The sequence below is a fragment of the Crocodylus porosus genome, unplaced genomic scaffold (genome assembly GCF_001723895.1).
Source record: "Crocodylus porosus isolate Cpor-Errol unplaced genomic scaffold, CroPor_comp1, whole genome shotgun sequence".
NCBI lineage: Eukaryota > Metazoa > Chordata > Crocodylia > Crocodylidae > Crocodylus > Crocodylus porosus.
The window spans coordinates 61758318-61775262 of record NW_017728931.1 but is presented as its reverse complement, the minus strand read 5'-3'; the positions used below and the strand labels follow the sequence as shown (position 1 = coordinate 61775262).

Below are 16945 nucleotides of genomic sequence, written 5' to 3'. Positions count from 1 at the left end.
CGGTTCAAAAACCCTATGTCAGGCTAAGGAAGTTTCAGCAGTTGGTGTGTGCTCTTCCTGGATGGAATGAAAAGTAAAGAAGCCAGAGGCTGGACTGGTATGCATACAAGACAGGTAGTCAGTGAAAATGTAGATTGACCTGGGCACCAAAATGGCCCCACAGTATGCCAACCTTTTTTATGAGCCACCTGGAAAAAGACTTCCTCAAGAACTGCACCATCAAACCCTTGTTATACTTAAGATATATTGATAACATCTTCATCATTTGAACTGAAAACCTGCAATCTCTCACTGAGTTCCATGAGAAATTCAACAATCACCACCCCTCCATCCAACTTTCTCTAAAATACTCCAGCACCAACATCTCCTTTTAAGACACGATGATCAGTATCCAGAATGATAAAATACAAACCACGTTATACAAGAAACCCACAGACCAACATACATATCTGCACAGAACCAGCAATCACCCTAGACACACCAAAAAAGCTGTGATATACAGCCAAGCCGTCAGATACCAGTGAATTTGCACTGAAGAGAACACCTGGGATTACCACCTCACCAATCTTAAAAAGCTTTCACCCAAAAAGGACACTCCTCCAGAGAGATAGATTGCACGTTTGAAAGAGCCACCTGGATACCACATGAAGAACTGCTGCAGTACAGAAGAAAACCCCCCACAAATCACACACCGCTGGTTATGACATATCACCCCTCCCTCCAACCTGTACAGAAAATCCTCAAACAATTGCAACCCTTACTAGAAATAAATACTACTCTTAAAAAGATCTTCCCAGAGCCACCCATCCTAGCCTTCAAACAAGCACTGAACCTCGCTAACCTCATCACCAGAAGCAAACTTCCTCCAGAAGCAAAGCCCAGAACACACAAAAAGGATCCAGACCATGCCATGCCAAGAAATGCAAAACCTGCCAACACATCTCCACCACCCCCACAATAACTACACCCCACAACAGAGCCATCAGCATTCCCAGATCTTACAGCTGCACCTCCAAATATGTAATGTATCTCATCCAATGCACCAAATGCCCTGATGGAAAATACACAGGAGAGACCAAACAACAACCGTGCACCAGAATGAATGCACACTGGAAATCTACCAAAGACAGGAATACCCAATTACCTGTGGGGGCACATTTCTCACAAGAAAACCACTGTCTCCCTAATCTCTCAGCCCTGATCCTCAAAGGAAACTTACAAAACACTTCCCAGAGCTGAGCCTATGAACTCCACTTCATCAACCTCCTGGATACTAAAAATCATGGACTAAATATAGACATTGGATTTATGGCACATTATAACATGCCTGACATCTGACTCCCTAGGTATCTCTCCACTATTCATCCCCCTTCTTTCTCTTCCTACCTGCCCCCAGCCTGTCTCTCACTCATTGATTCCTCAATCTACATTTTCACTGACTACCTGTCTTGTATGCATACCAGCCCAGCCTCTGGCTTCTTTACTTTTCATTCCATCCAGGAAGAGCATGCACCAACCGCTGAAACTTCCTTAGCCTGACAAAGGGTTTTTGAACCCGAAACTTGCTTAATAATAATTATTTTCCAACTATTTAAGTTGGTCTAATAAAAGATATCAGATTCACGCAAAGAACCTTGTCTGCCTATGTCCTTAGACCAATACGGCTACAACCTACACCCCTAAAGCTAAGGGTTCGCATTTTTGCAGGGTGCCCCAAGCCCAATAAGGGGTGCTCTGTGTCTAAAAAGAACTACTACACTAAAGGGGAAGGGGAGCAGGATTTTGGTTCTTGGTTGGGATTTTTAAGCACACTATTAGATTTCAGTGTCAGAACAGTCTTTGTAATTGACTGCCCTGTTGATTTTAAGGAATTATGGCAAAACTGTTGATGCTGGGGGGGGAGGGAAGGGGAGAATACACAGAGAGAAAAATGGAATGCATCAGCCAACATGTGCACACATTCAATTACCTCTACACTTGGTCGGGAGACACACTAGGACCAAGACTGGAGACAAAGCTGTGCCTAGTAGTCTAGTAGTATTCAATCCTAGCATGCAAGAGGCTTAGGCTTGATTGCTGATCCTGATTTCATGCCCCCAGGGCAGGAGACACTAAGAACACCATTCTTCAAGGGGGTCCCACTGGGGCTGGCAGGGCTGCAGCCATACTGTGTGGCACTGAAAACATAATGCAGGAGGGTGAATCCCAAGTGTTCCAACAGCACTCGAACAAGCATGCTCGGTGCATGTCTGAGATGGATTCAGTCTCGCACTACCAGGCTCACAACTTTGCCTGCCTGTATTTCTCTCTCTGGTATTTCACAGAGAGATGGTATCCTTTTTGCTTTTCTGCTCCCAGGCACAATCAGGAACAAAGGATGAAAGAAAAATACAGGGAGGGTGGGGAAGGCATTTGAGAATTAGGAGCAATCTTTAGCAGAACAGAAAGGGGGAGGAAGGGAAGAGGGAAGGAGGAAAAAGGGAAGAAAGAAGATGCAGAGGCTTGAAAATAACAATATGCAAATGAGGCATAGCAGGCTCATTTGTTATTGAGATCCTAAAAATCTGTGCTGAAGGGGGAAAAACACCACATACTATACATGCAAAAACTTCCCTCACTCATGAAAAAAGGAAAGATGTAGGGATGAAAGCCTCCCAAAACCTTTCCTTACCTTTCCAGCTCCTCAACACCCCATCCTCATTGTCCAGCCATGCAATCCACCCTCTGAAGAAGCAATAAAGGAGAACGAACAGTTGTGCTGGAAAAGCACAACTTGAGCAAGAAATAACCTTTTCTCTTCTGTGAGCACCCATAGATAGACAAACAGAACCTTCTTGGTAATTCTGAAGTGATGCCGGTCACACAAGCCAACTCTGAGTTTCACTGGAGTAGTCCCCAGAAGCTGTCTTTAAGTGACTGACCACTGCCCTTCTTTCCACCCTAGAGCATACTGCATTTCCTCCAAACCTCCAGATACCTGGATCAAGACACAACTTCCTTAGGAGGGAAGACTGCTCACTGGCCGCAAACAGATCTTTTTGCAGACATGATTCCCAGGCTGTGTTCTGGTCAGCCATCAAGCTAAGGAGGGTCAGAGCTGGTTACTATGTGAACCTGGGACTTCCAATAGACAAAGCGGCAATGGTGCCAGCTGATACTCATCCATCTTAGTCCCAAACCTATGGCCTTAGGGGACACAGTGTCGCACAGGTGTAACCAACCCTGTGAAAGAGAAAGCTGGTGACCCATCCAGTTGTTCAATACTGATGCCCTGACACTTTTTGCAAAAGTGCTAGGATCAAATGTTAGTCTGAGGACAAATATCAAACAGTTTCAATTGGATACTGCTTATTTCTTCTTTTCCTAACCAACTGTGTAATGTTGTTATGCTCCAGTCACCAGGAAAAAGTAATGGTTACAGCAGGGAACTAGAAAACAAGAAGCCACTAGGTGATGGAGGAGGGCAAATCACCTTTTGGCACCAGTTAGCGCTTTCCTTGTAAGTAATGCTCTCAAACAGCAGCTGCTCATTTGCTGCTCTCCATTGTCCTTTCTGCTTTCACACCCACATCCCTTCTCAAAATGTTGTCTAATTCACACTGTAAGCTCCTTGAGTCAGGGACTTTAAAACTATGCTCAGTGCTTAACAAAATAAGCCTTCACTTCTCTCTACCTTCTTGTACTCTCCAGCAAAACAAGTCATAATATTTACCCGCCACCAAGGAACACTGTGAGACTTAATATTTATCAAGTGCAGAAAACCACAGACCAAAATGGTTCTTTAAATGCTTGCTAAAAGTTATAGCAAAGCTGAAGAATTCTGCGCCAGAGCTGTCCCCACATCATTGCCCAATGAAAAGGTTTCCATATCCACCTAGTTTGCAAAAGACTTGGGATACAATCACATCAACAGAATACAATAAGAGAAATGAGAAAGAGGAGGGGGAGAAAAAACAATGGGGTAAGAAAAATGGGATAATAGCTCCCACAAAGCAAAGGACCTGTACCAGATGCCCCTGTAACTGCTTACTGAGCTCTTCTGCATCCACAGCAGTCTGTCTGTCGTCTGTACCCCCCTCCCCACCACAGTACAATAACACAAGCAGCTCACTCATTCTTCAGTGAAATCCCCTGCCCCAGGGAGGTGGAAGGGAGCGGTTAAAGGGAAGGGAAGACATACCATGTCTCAGTCCACTTAGTTAGGTCTGTGTCCCCATCACTAAGACCTACCATCACAATTGACACTAATTGGCTCCCTTGTTGTCACATTACAGAGGTAACAAGGACCACATGGGCCAGAGACAATGAACTTCCCCTTCTCTTGTCCCCTCAGGTTAGGGTACAGGTGCATGAGTAGGAGTGGTTTGTGTGTATATAGTCTGCATTTCCACTGTATGTGTCATACCTGTTCTGTGAATAAAAACATCACTATCTAGAGCCATCTAGCCTGCGTCACTCACTGCAACAAGGAGAAATGAGAGAGAGAGAGAGAGAGAGACGGAACTACCAGCTCAAACCAGATTTTACTGGTAGAAGCGCCATCACAAATTCTCTCTCCCTGGGACTTAAACAGGGAACCTGAAATGTTACCAATCCACCCTCCTGAGCAAGCTAAAAATGACTGGTTTCTGGGGATGTGATCACATACACCCCTGCAACCTCATGTACAAACCTATACAATACAGGGGGTAAGGGAGATGCAAGCTAAAGGGGTGATTTCTAAAACCATTGCACAAGGGGGAAAATAATGTAGGAAAAATATCCAGACCTTTAAAAAAAAAAAAAAAAAAAAAGACAGAAAGCAAAAAAAAGGAAAAAAGCCCCACAATTGTCCAGGAAGAATTACACTGCTCATGATAAATGCTCCTTTCTGGTTTTGTTAAAATCCTATATAATGAAGGTGCCCTGAATGCAATTACTAGTACTTGTTTAGCATGGCAGGGCACTGCACTGCCACTGGGCCAGCTCCTCTCTGCTCCCAATTAGCATGCCAAATACTGAAACCACACACATGGACTCCTGGGTCACCGATTGGTGCAGAGGAACAGCAACCAACTCCATCTGGCTCCAATCAGAAGGCAGCGAGTGCTGTGCTGGAAAGCTCCAGCTTCCCTCATTTTACATCCTCCCATCCCTATCAGACCCTTTTTCTCTGCTCCTCAGGGGTCTCTGGAGGGAGTGATAAAAACCGCAAACTCCCCCTCTCTCAGCTGGTCTCATTCACGGCTCATGGCAGACCCAGTTTCCTCAGGGGACTCACTAATGAAGACGGCCAACGTTAATCTCTTTCCCCCTCCCTGACGGGTCGATTTATAGTTCCACAGAGAGTCCTGGCTTCCAGCCAGAGGGCTTGACACATTCTTCTTGTTCCAAGACAGAGGGGGAGAGAGAAAGAAAGACACAGACACACATGCACACGTGCGCGCGCGCGCGCGCACACACACACACACACTCTCCCTCTCTCTCTCTCTCTCTCTCTCTCTCTCTCTTATGATTTGGAAGATGTAGTGGAGACCTGCTCTGAAACAGGAGCTGAATTTAAAAGGAAGCAAACTGAGGCTTTTGGTTTTTACATTACAGTGGGGTTTTTTTAATATTTCCCTCGCACCTCTTGCATTCTACACACCAAAAATACAGGGATCACTTCCCCATCTCTGGTTTGAAATAAAGCATCAATTCTGTGCCAGAAATGTTACACACAAGTCATTAAGAAGAGAACTGAATAATAACTTCTCCAATATAAACTGCAGGGGGAATTTTAGACAGGCAGAAAGTAATTAACTGGAATCAGGCCAGAACATAGGCTTACTGGCCCCTAATCTTGTGAAAAGTGCAGTAGGGTCTTTAACAATCAAGTGATCAAAGCCTTGGTTTTACACCTCATCCATAAAGAGGTACCACAACCATACAGTAGCCCCTGGTGCCATGCTGATACAGGGGTCCACTAGCGAATGAAAAGGAAGAATGTCCCTTATTCAGTCATCAACCCTTTTTGCTGCAATGCTATATGAACTTGCTTACATTAAGATTCCTGAGACCTGTAATCCTCAAGGCTGCAGAATCACAGGAGAGTGAAGAAGGCTCCAATATTTTGACCACAGAGAAATTCCTCCCATCCCCACCATCATTTTGTTCTTTCCCACTTGGGAGTCGCAGCTGTATTCCCAGCACATCCCCTAACTTCGTATTATTTGTTTAGTTCCCTTCCCTGTCTGCACACCTGAATCACCAGCCATGACAGAACAGCTCTGCTAATAGGGTCAGGCAGTGAGCTATTGCTGCAGAGCCGCAGGGGAGCACAAAACACTGGCTTTATTCCTGTAAGACCTATGCATTACCTCTTCGCCCCCACCCCTTTAGAAACCAAGTGGTGGATTTAAAAAGGGGCACTGTCAAGTAGTTTGGGTCCATTATTTTGCTCTAAAAGAAAAAAAGATTTTACAAAGCTCAATAGCTGTATGCTTCTATTCCATTTCTCAGTCATTTTAAGGGCTTTTGAGTGCCATACTGTAATCCACAATGCAAAAAGCATCGCGGTAATATATCAGAATCAGATATAAAGCTGGCCAGGAAACTGACCAGACCAGGCAAGCTTTGATTGCTAAGCTGACTGAAGACCAAAATAGAAACAAACCATCACACCTAATTATAGTACCTTACATCTATGGAGCACTTTTCTTCCTGATAGACACCAAAGTGCTTTACAAATGAGCAAGAGAGAGTGAGCAGGTAGGGCCAAAATAATTCTCTTGCTTGGAACAAGGGTTCTTGCACCAGTGATATCAACTTATGTTGGACCTCAGTTGTTGTTTTTTAAGTTAAGTTTCTAAGAGATTCTTTATTTTGTGACCCCAAATCACAGAACCATACACAGATGCAGCACCACTTGGCAGCTTGATGAAGCCTGTGCCTCCTCTGCTGCTGAGAGCTCTCCCAAGCTGCAGCAGAGTGAGAACTGTCCACTTAGTTTTCACAGCTGCTCATCCAAACCCTGTGTGCCACAGTGACACTGAAAACAATTGGTCAAGTTCACTGGATGTTTTCAAGAGGAGGTTGGATAAATACTGGATAGGGATGGTTTAGGAATAGCATTCCCGCATTCATGTAAGGGATTGAACCATATGTTCCTTGAGGTCCCCTCCAAACCTATGATTTTGCTACAGCACAGCAGAGGCAGTACCTGAGCTATCTGATTTAGGACCCCCCGATGACTATAGCATGTAAATACTTGACAAACTTTAACATGTTTATCTTCAACAAATCTGTGGGTCAAAATATACCCATGTCATAGATGGCACTGTAGTCTAAGCAATTTGCCTGGGATTACCCCGGTAATCTATAACAAAGTAGGAAACTCAACTCAGGACTCCTGCACTAGAGCTAGTGCACTAACCACTGGCCCATCTTTCCTCTCTAACCACTGGGCATGAGAAGACAAGAACCTGAAGACTGAATATAGAAGTTGGCTTGATGCTATCTATCTACAGGCCAAGCAGGATGTTCTGAGATGGAACGAAGCACAACAATCTTTTCTCAGAGGGGCACAAGGACTAAAGGTCCTTCAGCTTTCCATGACATCAAACACCAAAAGGGAATTTGAAAAATGGCCCCCCCTGGGCAAGCTCTAGGGAAAACATTCTAGTTACAATCCCTGGAACCCCCAGCCTCTTTCCCTGAAGCCATGGGAAGAGAGGCAAGGAGCTAAGTTCTTACTTGAGCATTGTCCCTGGTTAGCAGGTCACAACCCCATCTGTCATACAACCATCCGGGCAATCAGTTTAGTCTGTTAGCCAGTATGTACCTGGTAAACCTGTTAAACGCCATGTGTGCAGACATGAAGACAGAGGCATAACAACCAGGATCTGTGCCTCTGGCAGCAGAGGTCAGGCCAGCTGAAGAAATGGCAGCCATTCTTCCTCCCTCTCGCCCACTCCTTGTTCTGCCACTGCATGGATATGTGTATAAATGTGACTAAGTCTGAAGAGACAGGATAAGTTAGCAAACAGAAGAAAAGAAAAAAGAAAACAAGAACTGATGACAATGCCCTAGAGACAACATGACAAGAAATTAAATAAAACAAAATGGACCGAATGATCTAACACAGGGGTGTCAAACATATGGACCAAATGATCTAACACAGGGGTGTCAAACATATGGACTGTGGGCCAGATCTGGACCATGGAGCCAGGTCATCCAGCCTGTGGACTTTTGCCCCAACTCTGGTTCTGATGCAGGACCCCCCACACCAGCAAAACCCACAGCTCTGGAATCCAAGCAGAACTGTAACTTGTTCCCATAGTGGCAGCCAAGTACCCAGGCTGTCAGGTTCCTTCCTGAGATACCGCTTGGGCTCCAGCATCACTGGTCGCACCTGGGTGCTTGGCTGCTGCTACTGGCTTGGCTGCCATGTACCTGGGTGAAAGCAGCGGTGCTGGAGCCCCAGCAGCACCATGGGAAGAAGCCTGGCACCATGGCTTCTTCCTGCACTAGTAGCCAGGTGCCCAGGATGCCAGGCCTCTTCCTACCAGGTCTTAAATCAGCCATATTAGGTGCCACTGGCATGGGACAGAGGGCCATGGATCTGATCCAGCCTGCAGGACTGGCCCTGTGCCATTCATCTGGACCATGGACTAGTCCCGCAACACTTATCTGGCCCACAAGGCCAGGCACGTTTGAAATCCCTGCTGTAACAGAAGACAGACCAAGGCAAGAAGGAGTGCAACAACTTAAGTTTTTGCATTAAAAATAGGAAGCTGACTAACTACAAATAACTATTTATACCCAATTTCTTTATGCCTGCAGACAGTAGGCAGCTTGGTGACCACCCTCTGGACAGTCGCCTTAGCCTTAAGCTGGTATGATCTGGGAAAAATAGCATAAGACTTGTAAAGGGGGACTGCTTCACCCACCCACTGTTACAGGTGGACAACCAAAACATGCCTCTCTCCATTTGGGAAAGGAGAAGAGGGGTGTGGGGTGGTTTGCTTTCCATGTGACTTTAACGGTCCATAAAGGACCTCACCTTGTAATAAGGTCACACTGGAAAGATGCCCATGTATGAAGCTGCATCGAAGTCAACATACTGACCTCAACACAAAGGGTTAAGCGGAGCCTGCTGGGATTCAAAGATTCAATTGCAGGGACTCTAGGTAATTCATACCTGATGCTTGAGGCCCTCCCCTCCGGCTACAGATGGAAGCAAATCAGATTTCTGAAATTTCATTTGGTTTTAATAATCTAACATGTTACTCTGGAACCCAAGGAAGGACTGGTTTAAAATATGCTTTTTATCTTGACAATGTCACTTTAAAAATGAATAGCTTGCTATTCAGTTCCGTTAGCTCGGAGACAGCAGGTGCTCAGCTGGCTGATTTAGCAGCAGCAGCCACCACCACCACGAGTTGTTGGATGCAATTTACGGCTGCAATTCCCCACACCCCTCAATGGCACTTAAGAGATGGAAAGAGGGGGAAGGGCTAATGGGAGGGAGTGAGGAGGCACAGGGAGAAGCCTGGATGAAGGGTTATTAAGTTAACAAACAAATCTCATCCTCACTTCCATGGGACACCTACCTGCTGCCTTTTCTCCACTCACTCCATTTCCCTCTCTTTGAACAGCAATTATACCATCAAGGTCAGGAGACCCCAGCAATGAACCTACCTTTACATGTTTGCAGTCAGCCAGATTTTTATAGGCTTCAAAAAGCAAGCCCCAATAATTCCTTGAAACATTAAATTAGCCTCAGCAGCTCTGTTTTAGTAAACAATCAGAAAGCAAAACACCAGCATACACAGGGATGAATCTGTGTTACTGGCAGGCTTACATCAAGCAGAGAATGGAAACATTTTGATAAGAAAACAGATTCAAAGGGGCTGTTATGCTGGGACCCCCACTGCATAAAACTTTTACAGGTGATCAGCAAAAAATCAAGGGGATAGGTTTGTGCCCACTTTTTGCCTCCGTATTATGTATTGTACAAAAAGTCCTTAAAAATACTTCTTACGTTTGTCATCCCTCCCACCCCAACCCCAATCATTGGAAATGAAGGTTTTGTTTAAGCTAGAAGATAACTGGAGGAATAAAATAAATGGTGATGTCACAAAAACCAAGTATCTGATACCCGTGATATTAAAAGGGGAAAGGATTTAATTCAGAATTTTGAACTCTTGCTATTTTATTTGTTTTTATCAACAACTAGACAGAGTCAATGACAAATTAATTATTTGAATTTAAAGGCAACCTGCAAATTCAAACAACTTCATACTTTTAATTATGATGTTAAAGCTCACAAAAACCATCCATTATGCCCCACTGGTAGGCCTCTGGTGAAGACTACAGAGTACATCACTGATCTGTCCAAGGTAACCCCCTCCCCCCCCAAAAAAAAAAAAAACAGGAAAAAAAATGCAATCCTTTCAGGCCATCTTTGTCCATCATAAAGAAATAAAGATGATTCAAGCTCAAGTTAGAGAGAGAGAGAAGAATGCACCCCTGCAGATCAAAAACGATGATATAAAAGTTACATAAAAGAATACGGTGGCACTGGCCACTAGGAGATGGTCTAGAACAAGCGTTCCCAAAGTTTTTATGCTGTGGCCCGACAAACTGCAGCCCAGCAGTCACAGCTGACTGTGGCTGGAATTTCCGGCTGAAAGACAGGCAAGGATACCCCTACCCTCTGGGCAAGGGGGTAGGCCAAACCCTGTGCTACTAAGGATCCTGCAGAAGTAGTTGCGGCCTCTCTGCCCGGCTCTGGGGGGCTGCGGTTTGCTGGTGCGCAGCCATTTCTGGTCTGGCAGCTGACTGTGTTGTGGACTGGCAGCTGACTTGCGGCCCAGGGATTGAGAACCCCTGGTCTAGAATTATCCAACAGTATTATAATCATAAAACCAGATGCAAAATACCTGAGTAAAAAGAGTCTGATTTGAGTCCTATCCGCTGATGGTTTTATCTTTGGCCACTAGCATTTGGGAAGGCTTTGCAGTCCAGAGTTTGCAAAGCTAGAAGCTTGCTGGGTCTGTGGTTCTGATCCTGTGCCAACTCATGTTCACTCATGCTTTCAGATGAATCACAGTACCTTCTGGAGACTCCCTTAAGCCTAGCGGGAAAAATGAGTTAAAAAAAGCAAGGGAATCCCCCTGAAACTTAGAGCTTGTCAGCATGGGGCCCTCAGAAAAGGTAAATCTGAATTACTTTTAAAGATTATTTAAACTAGGGCTGTTCAACTTCACACTAAAGGGTCTCACCAGCAGGGGCTGCATGGCATGCATGACATACCAGCAGAACCCACAGGCCCTCTACCGCTGCACCCTCAGCTCCCCTGCCATGGGTTCCACCGCTGAACTGCAATATGTGGGCATGCCAAGCCATAGGCTTCCCCAGCACTATGGGCTGTGCTCTGCTACACCTCCCAACCCCACCACCTGGGGTAGGGGCAGGAAATGGAAGCCAGAGGAAGATGGGGAAGCTGCAGCAATGGGAAAGTGGTGGCTGGGTAGGAGCCTGTGGGCCAGCAAATGGACAACCCTGACTTAAAGCATATTAAAACCTCTGTGTTGCCTTAACTCAAATTATTTCTTTTCAAAGTGAGATAAGCTAATTAAGGCACCTTTAATACTAAACAATTCAGAGGGTTAATGTGGTCTACATTCACAGTTATACAGTGATTAATTTGAATACATTTATCTGTGTCCCTGTGTAGATGAACACTTGATACTACTTGAAAGCTGAATCTCCTTGGGGAAGGGAGAAGGAATTTCTCAGACCTCTGCCCTCCTGAAGGCTGTTCTTTACTGGCAAACACTATCATATCCCAAACACACTACATGAACCAGGCTGAGAATAGACACATTCACATAACTAGCTAAGAAAGAACAAGTCAGTTGCCCCCTATAAGCTGAGCTTACCAAGTGTGAGCAGACTTAGGAGCAGGCTCCCCCATGCTCAACTAACTCTCTGTTTCACAGCATACCGTGGCTCGTAGCTTTGCTCCTGGTAGTGGGTAGACTTTTCTTGTCCTCCATGCATGGCCTGTGACCTCACCAAGGCATAGAGAGGCTTGGATGCATCTGCCACACTGTCCATCTACCTAAACTCTTTGGAGGGCTTTCTGCATACACTGGGGTCTATGTGTGGGGAGAAGAGTGTCAGGGCAAGTCCAAAGGCCATGCATATACTCCAAATCTACTCCTCTCCCTTATTGTAGAAAAATGTGGGTTACGCACAGCAAGACATTTTTTCAGAGTTCTTCTCTCCCTCTCAGTCCCAGTATCCCTCCCTCATTTCTTAAAATAACTGGGGAGGGAACAATCTGGGCCTATGTCAGTGATGTGGCACAAAGGCAGGGGACAGACTGTGTGGCACGTGTGCAGGACTACCAGTCCAGCGTCTGTAGCTGCTGCTCAAATCAAATAAAAGCCCCATGGCCTTCCAAAAAACACATCGTTTTGCTGTTGCTGTGGTAGGTTTTGCCCAGTGCTAGGGATGGGCTCAGCGAATGAAGAAACCCAACACAAGCTCTTCTCCTTACTTCTCCACTGCTATTCACCAATACTCTTTCCCTGTTGAGAGCATGCTTGCCTCAGTAACAGGTGATACACCGCTACAGATGAGAATATGCCTTAAAGATAGGACTTGAGGCAGCAGGGAGCACCCTAAACAGGCTCAAACTGAAGTAAGCAGAGATTTCCTCAATCAGTCTGGTGGGAGGCACATTAAATCCCCATCACAGAGCATCAGGGGCGCACACAGACCTGAACTATAGCTGCTTGCAGGGAAGCAAGTGGCTGTCAGCAGTAGGAGGGAAGGAATTCAGACTATCTTGATTTTTTTCCTTGTCCACTCCAGGGCAAGCCCACCCTTGTTTGGGATTCGATACAAAGAGGAGGGCAGCTTCTTTTTCAATACCAACCAACACTCCCCCAATTATCTAGTGGCTGGAAGGGGCTGGGGGTTGTTTTGTTTTAAGCTGTGATCAATATCCCTTCCCATACCATATCATAGCACCTTCCAGCCAACCTGTCAGCAAGTCAACGAGGGCTGACCTCTCTTGGCAGCTCTATTTAATCAGAGCGTGAGACAGACAGGGCTCATTGCTGTTTGCTCTCTCTCTCTCTGACACAGGTTATGCAGCATTAATTCTTCACAAGCAGATCTCATTCGCATTGTGCAACTTTCTCCGCATCACTCGGCTAAGATACCTCCATTCCGACCTCCAGCACCACCTGTCTCTCCCTTTCTCAACACTGCATCCCCCGCACACAACTCTGCTAATGCACCTCAGTCCTGCCTGACCCGCAAGATCCTCAGCTGTTCCAGCCCTTGGCCTCTCCAACCCAGTTGGCGTTATGCATGTGGCTGACTGTGTCGGTATCAGAAGAGCAGGGAAAAGATGCCCTGGGGAGTAGGCTCAGACCACTGGGCTCATTCTACTCACAGCTTTAAAAGCATTTTAGCCTAGGAGACAAAAAGCCAGCGCACCAGTGTGCTCGGCTACCAAACCACCGGCACCTGGCTTTTCAGCATGCTTGCTTTAAATCTGTCTGCTCCCTCCCCTTCCAAGCTTTCAATTACAGTGAAAACCCTTTTGTTCCTCCTCAGAAATGCAGCAATTATTTTAAAGGGATCTCCCCCTCCCCAGTCACCCGTAAAAGTCCCCCAGTGTGAAACCATAGCTCCCTTGTTGATCGCAGGCAGAGGAACATTCCAGAAAGAGAGCAAACAAGATCTGGGAATCAAGAGACGCTCTCCCGAATCCTTTGCCCCTCCCCCCATTTCTGGCATGTGCAAAATGGCAGATTTCCTTTTTAATCACAGGAATTTCTGGGAAATTCACACCTGACCTTTTCGCTCTCCCCCCCACTTAACCCATTTCAATTCCTGACTGGGCTCAGCCAAAAGTGCATGTCAGAAGAGTGCTCTGCTCTACCTCTCTCCTGGGATGGACAAACAAGTGTTCTGGTAGCCACATGCAGGCCATTAAAAATATATTAACATAACCAGCACAGCCTGTCACTCTTCCCCCTGCCTATTTTTTTTTTTTAAATGGGGGAAGAAGGAATCTTGCCTCAGTAACAAGAGGTTTTCATCAAGTCTCATTACCTCAAGCACAGCCGCACACCACAGCCCCCACAGAGAACAACCTTCAGCTCCTGCTGTCATTAAAGAAACTAAGATCTTAAACAAAAATTAAACCCAGGATAGCACGAGGTTAGGAGCGTATGAATCAGTGAGGCTGGGTGGAAGGGCAGATGGAAGGAAAGGAAACAGCCTTTCTGGGGGGAAAAAAAAAAATCAGAAAGGCTAAATGCATTCTTGAGCACAGCATACAGATATTTCAAAGCCATCCACTGCCACAGTGAAGGGCACCAGGACACACAGTAGTACAGCGATGTTGCAGGCCACTGCAATAACTCTCATACTTCAGGGCAAAAGGCATCCAAGAAGAAGTTTTTTCTAACAATGGGCTGTTTCAAAAAATTATGGGGATTTTTGTGCCTTCCTGTGAAGAATTCACCAATTGTCACTAGCCTGTGTTATTTCCAAAACAGGCTAAAACTAGCCAAAGGCACCCCAAAGTCAAAGCCGTATGATCCTTAGACACAGTATAAAGACTTTCCCTAAGTAGAGCCCAGAAGTCATGTAAGACCCTGAACAAAAACAAGAACAAGGCAAGGGATGCCCCACTACAGGCAAAAGGGAAGAGAGCAATCAAGCCAAATACCAAATGGAAATATAAAACCTAGTGACAGACCTGCCACATTTTAAGCATTCCCACATGTGACACTTGCCTATGAGAAATAATCACTGTGGGGGATGGTAGTTGGAGTAGAGCCAGGAGCCAGTAGGAGCTGAGTACTGGAGGAAAACAGGGGAGAACTTGGGGCTTCTCTGGGGAGTGTGGAAGAAGAGAGAAGAGATCCTGAGCCAGCCTGGGGATGGAAACTGGTAGGGATGCTAAGTGCAATCATGCAATCAAATCCATGCTAAGTGCAATCATATTGTAGCAACAGTTCAAGTGTGTCCATCTCGCCCCACATCTTAGTGTCTTGCAGGAAGTGTAATATTGTATTTAGTAACGTGCTTGGCTATTGTGGGATTGCTCCATGGAGATAATATGAGCTCAACATTTTGATGTGGTACAATGTGGTGCAGGGCCTGGGACCAAAAATCAGCTGATTGGCAGTCCCCACCCCTACTACACTGGAGTCTTGAACCAGTCTGAATGACTCTCAGACCGTGGAGAAAAAGTTGACCAGGAAACAGGCTGCTGGAGAAAAGGGGGATGGAAGAAGGACAGGCTTGGGACATAAGGGTTGAAGATGATGGTGTCGCCGTGGACATAGTCTTTCTAGATTTTAGGAAGTCTCTCACTGTCTCTCACGCCATCATCATCATCAATAAATTAAGCGACTGTGGCATTGACGCCTACACAGTTGGATGGGTAAAAAATTGGCTGATGGGGTGCACCCAGAGGGTAATGGTGGACAGGCTGTACTCAACCTGGCGAGATGTGAGCAGTGGGGTACCCCAGGGCTCGGTCCTCGGGCCCACACTGTTTGACATCTTCATCAGCGACTTGGACAAGGGGGTGGAAAGCACGCTGTCCAAGTTTGCTAATGACACTAAGATGTGGGGCGAGATGGACACACTTGAAGAGAGAGAGAGAGGCTGCAAATAGATTTAGACAGACTACAAAAGTGGGCAGATGAGAATAGGATGGGGTTCAACATAGACAAATGCAGGGTGCTGCACCTTGGGAGAAGGAATCCACAGCAAACATACAGGCTGGGGAGTTGCCCTCTTGAAAGCACAGAGGCAGAACGGGATCTTGGAGTCATTACTGACTCCAAGATGAACATGAGCCACCAATGCCAGCAAGGCCAGCCATACCTTTTCATGCATCCAAAGATACATCTCAAGCCAGCCCAGAGAGGTGATACTCCCCCCTCTATCCGAGTGGTCAGGCCGCAATTGGAGTACTGCATCCAATACTGGGTGCTGCACTTCTAGAGGGATGTGGCCAGCTTGGAGAGGGTTCAGAGGAGGGCCACCCACTTGGTGAGAGGGCAGCAGAACAGGCCCTATGAGAAGAGACTGAGGGACCTGAACCTGTTCAGCCTCAGCAAGAGGAGGCTGAGGGGGGACCTGGTGGCTGCCTACAAACTCATCAGGGGAGATCAACAGCAAATAGGTAGAGCCCTTTTCTCCCCAGCACCACCTGGGGTGATGAGGAACAATGGTAATAAGCTGATGAAGAATAGGTTTAGGTTAGAGATCAGAAGGCAATATTTTACAGTTAGGGTGGCCAAAATCTGGAACCAACTTCCCAGGGAAGTGTTCCTTGCCCCTACCTTGGGCAAATTCAAGAGGAGGTTGGATGATCCCTGTCTGGGGTCTTGGGAACCCAACATTCATTCCTGCCTGTGGCAGGGGGTCAGGCTAGATGATCTGATCAGGTCCCTCCTAACCCAAGCTACCATGAAACTATGAAAGAGGGCATAGACACCCACAGGCAGAATGAGGAAAAGGAATGGGACAGGGACGCATGGTCAAGCTGCAGGGCCGGAGACCGGAAAGGTAAAAAGGGAGGAAATAGGCAGCAGAAAGCAGCTGCTCTGGGTCCCGTCTGCCTAGAAGGCTCCATCCACTATTTCTTCCCCCAAAATGCCCATCCACAGGCCACCTCAGAAAAAAATAGCAGGAGTGTATAGCAGAGCAATATGATGAAAAACACTTGATACTCTGCGAGTGAAACCAATGGAAAGGAAAATAAAACAAAGTGGATGTGCAGGCCCTGAGCCGACAAAGGCCCCAGCACCTGTTGAACTTTACACACAACAATGATCCCACTTTGTCAAGTACTAGGTGAAGTACACTGGCAAGAACAATCTAGACAATTCATACCTCCTCCTGGGCTCTCAGTATAACATACCCACTTCGAAAA

The 16945-nt window shown here is 46.2% G+C and overlaps 1 protein-coding gene across 2 annotated transcripts in view; it reads right to left on the bottom strand.

Annotated features, from left to right (window-relative positions):
* The window catches only part of TCF20 (transcription factor 20), a 175548-nt gene that overhangs the window by 134474 nt on the left and 24129 nt on the right, over positions 1 to 16945 (bottom strand). The window contains exon 3 of one of the 2 annotated variants that reach the window (XM_019545231.1): positions 2672 to 2724. The exons of the other annotated variant lie outside the window; for it this stretch is intronic. The gene's annotated coding sequence lies outside the window, so the exon portion shown is untranslated. The remainder of the gene's footprint in view (positions 1 to 2671; positions 2725 to 16945) is intronic. 2 annotated transcript variants of the gene reach the window in all.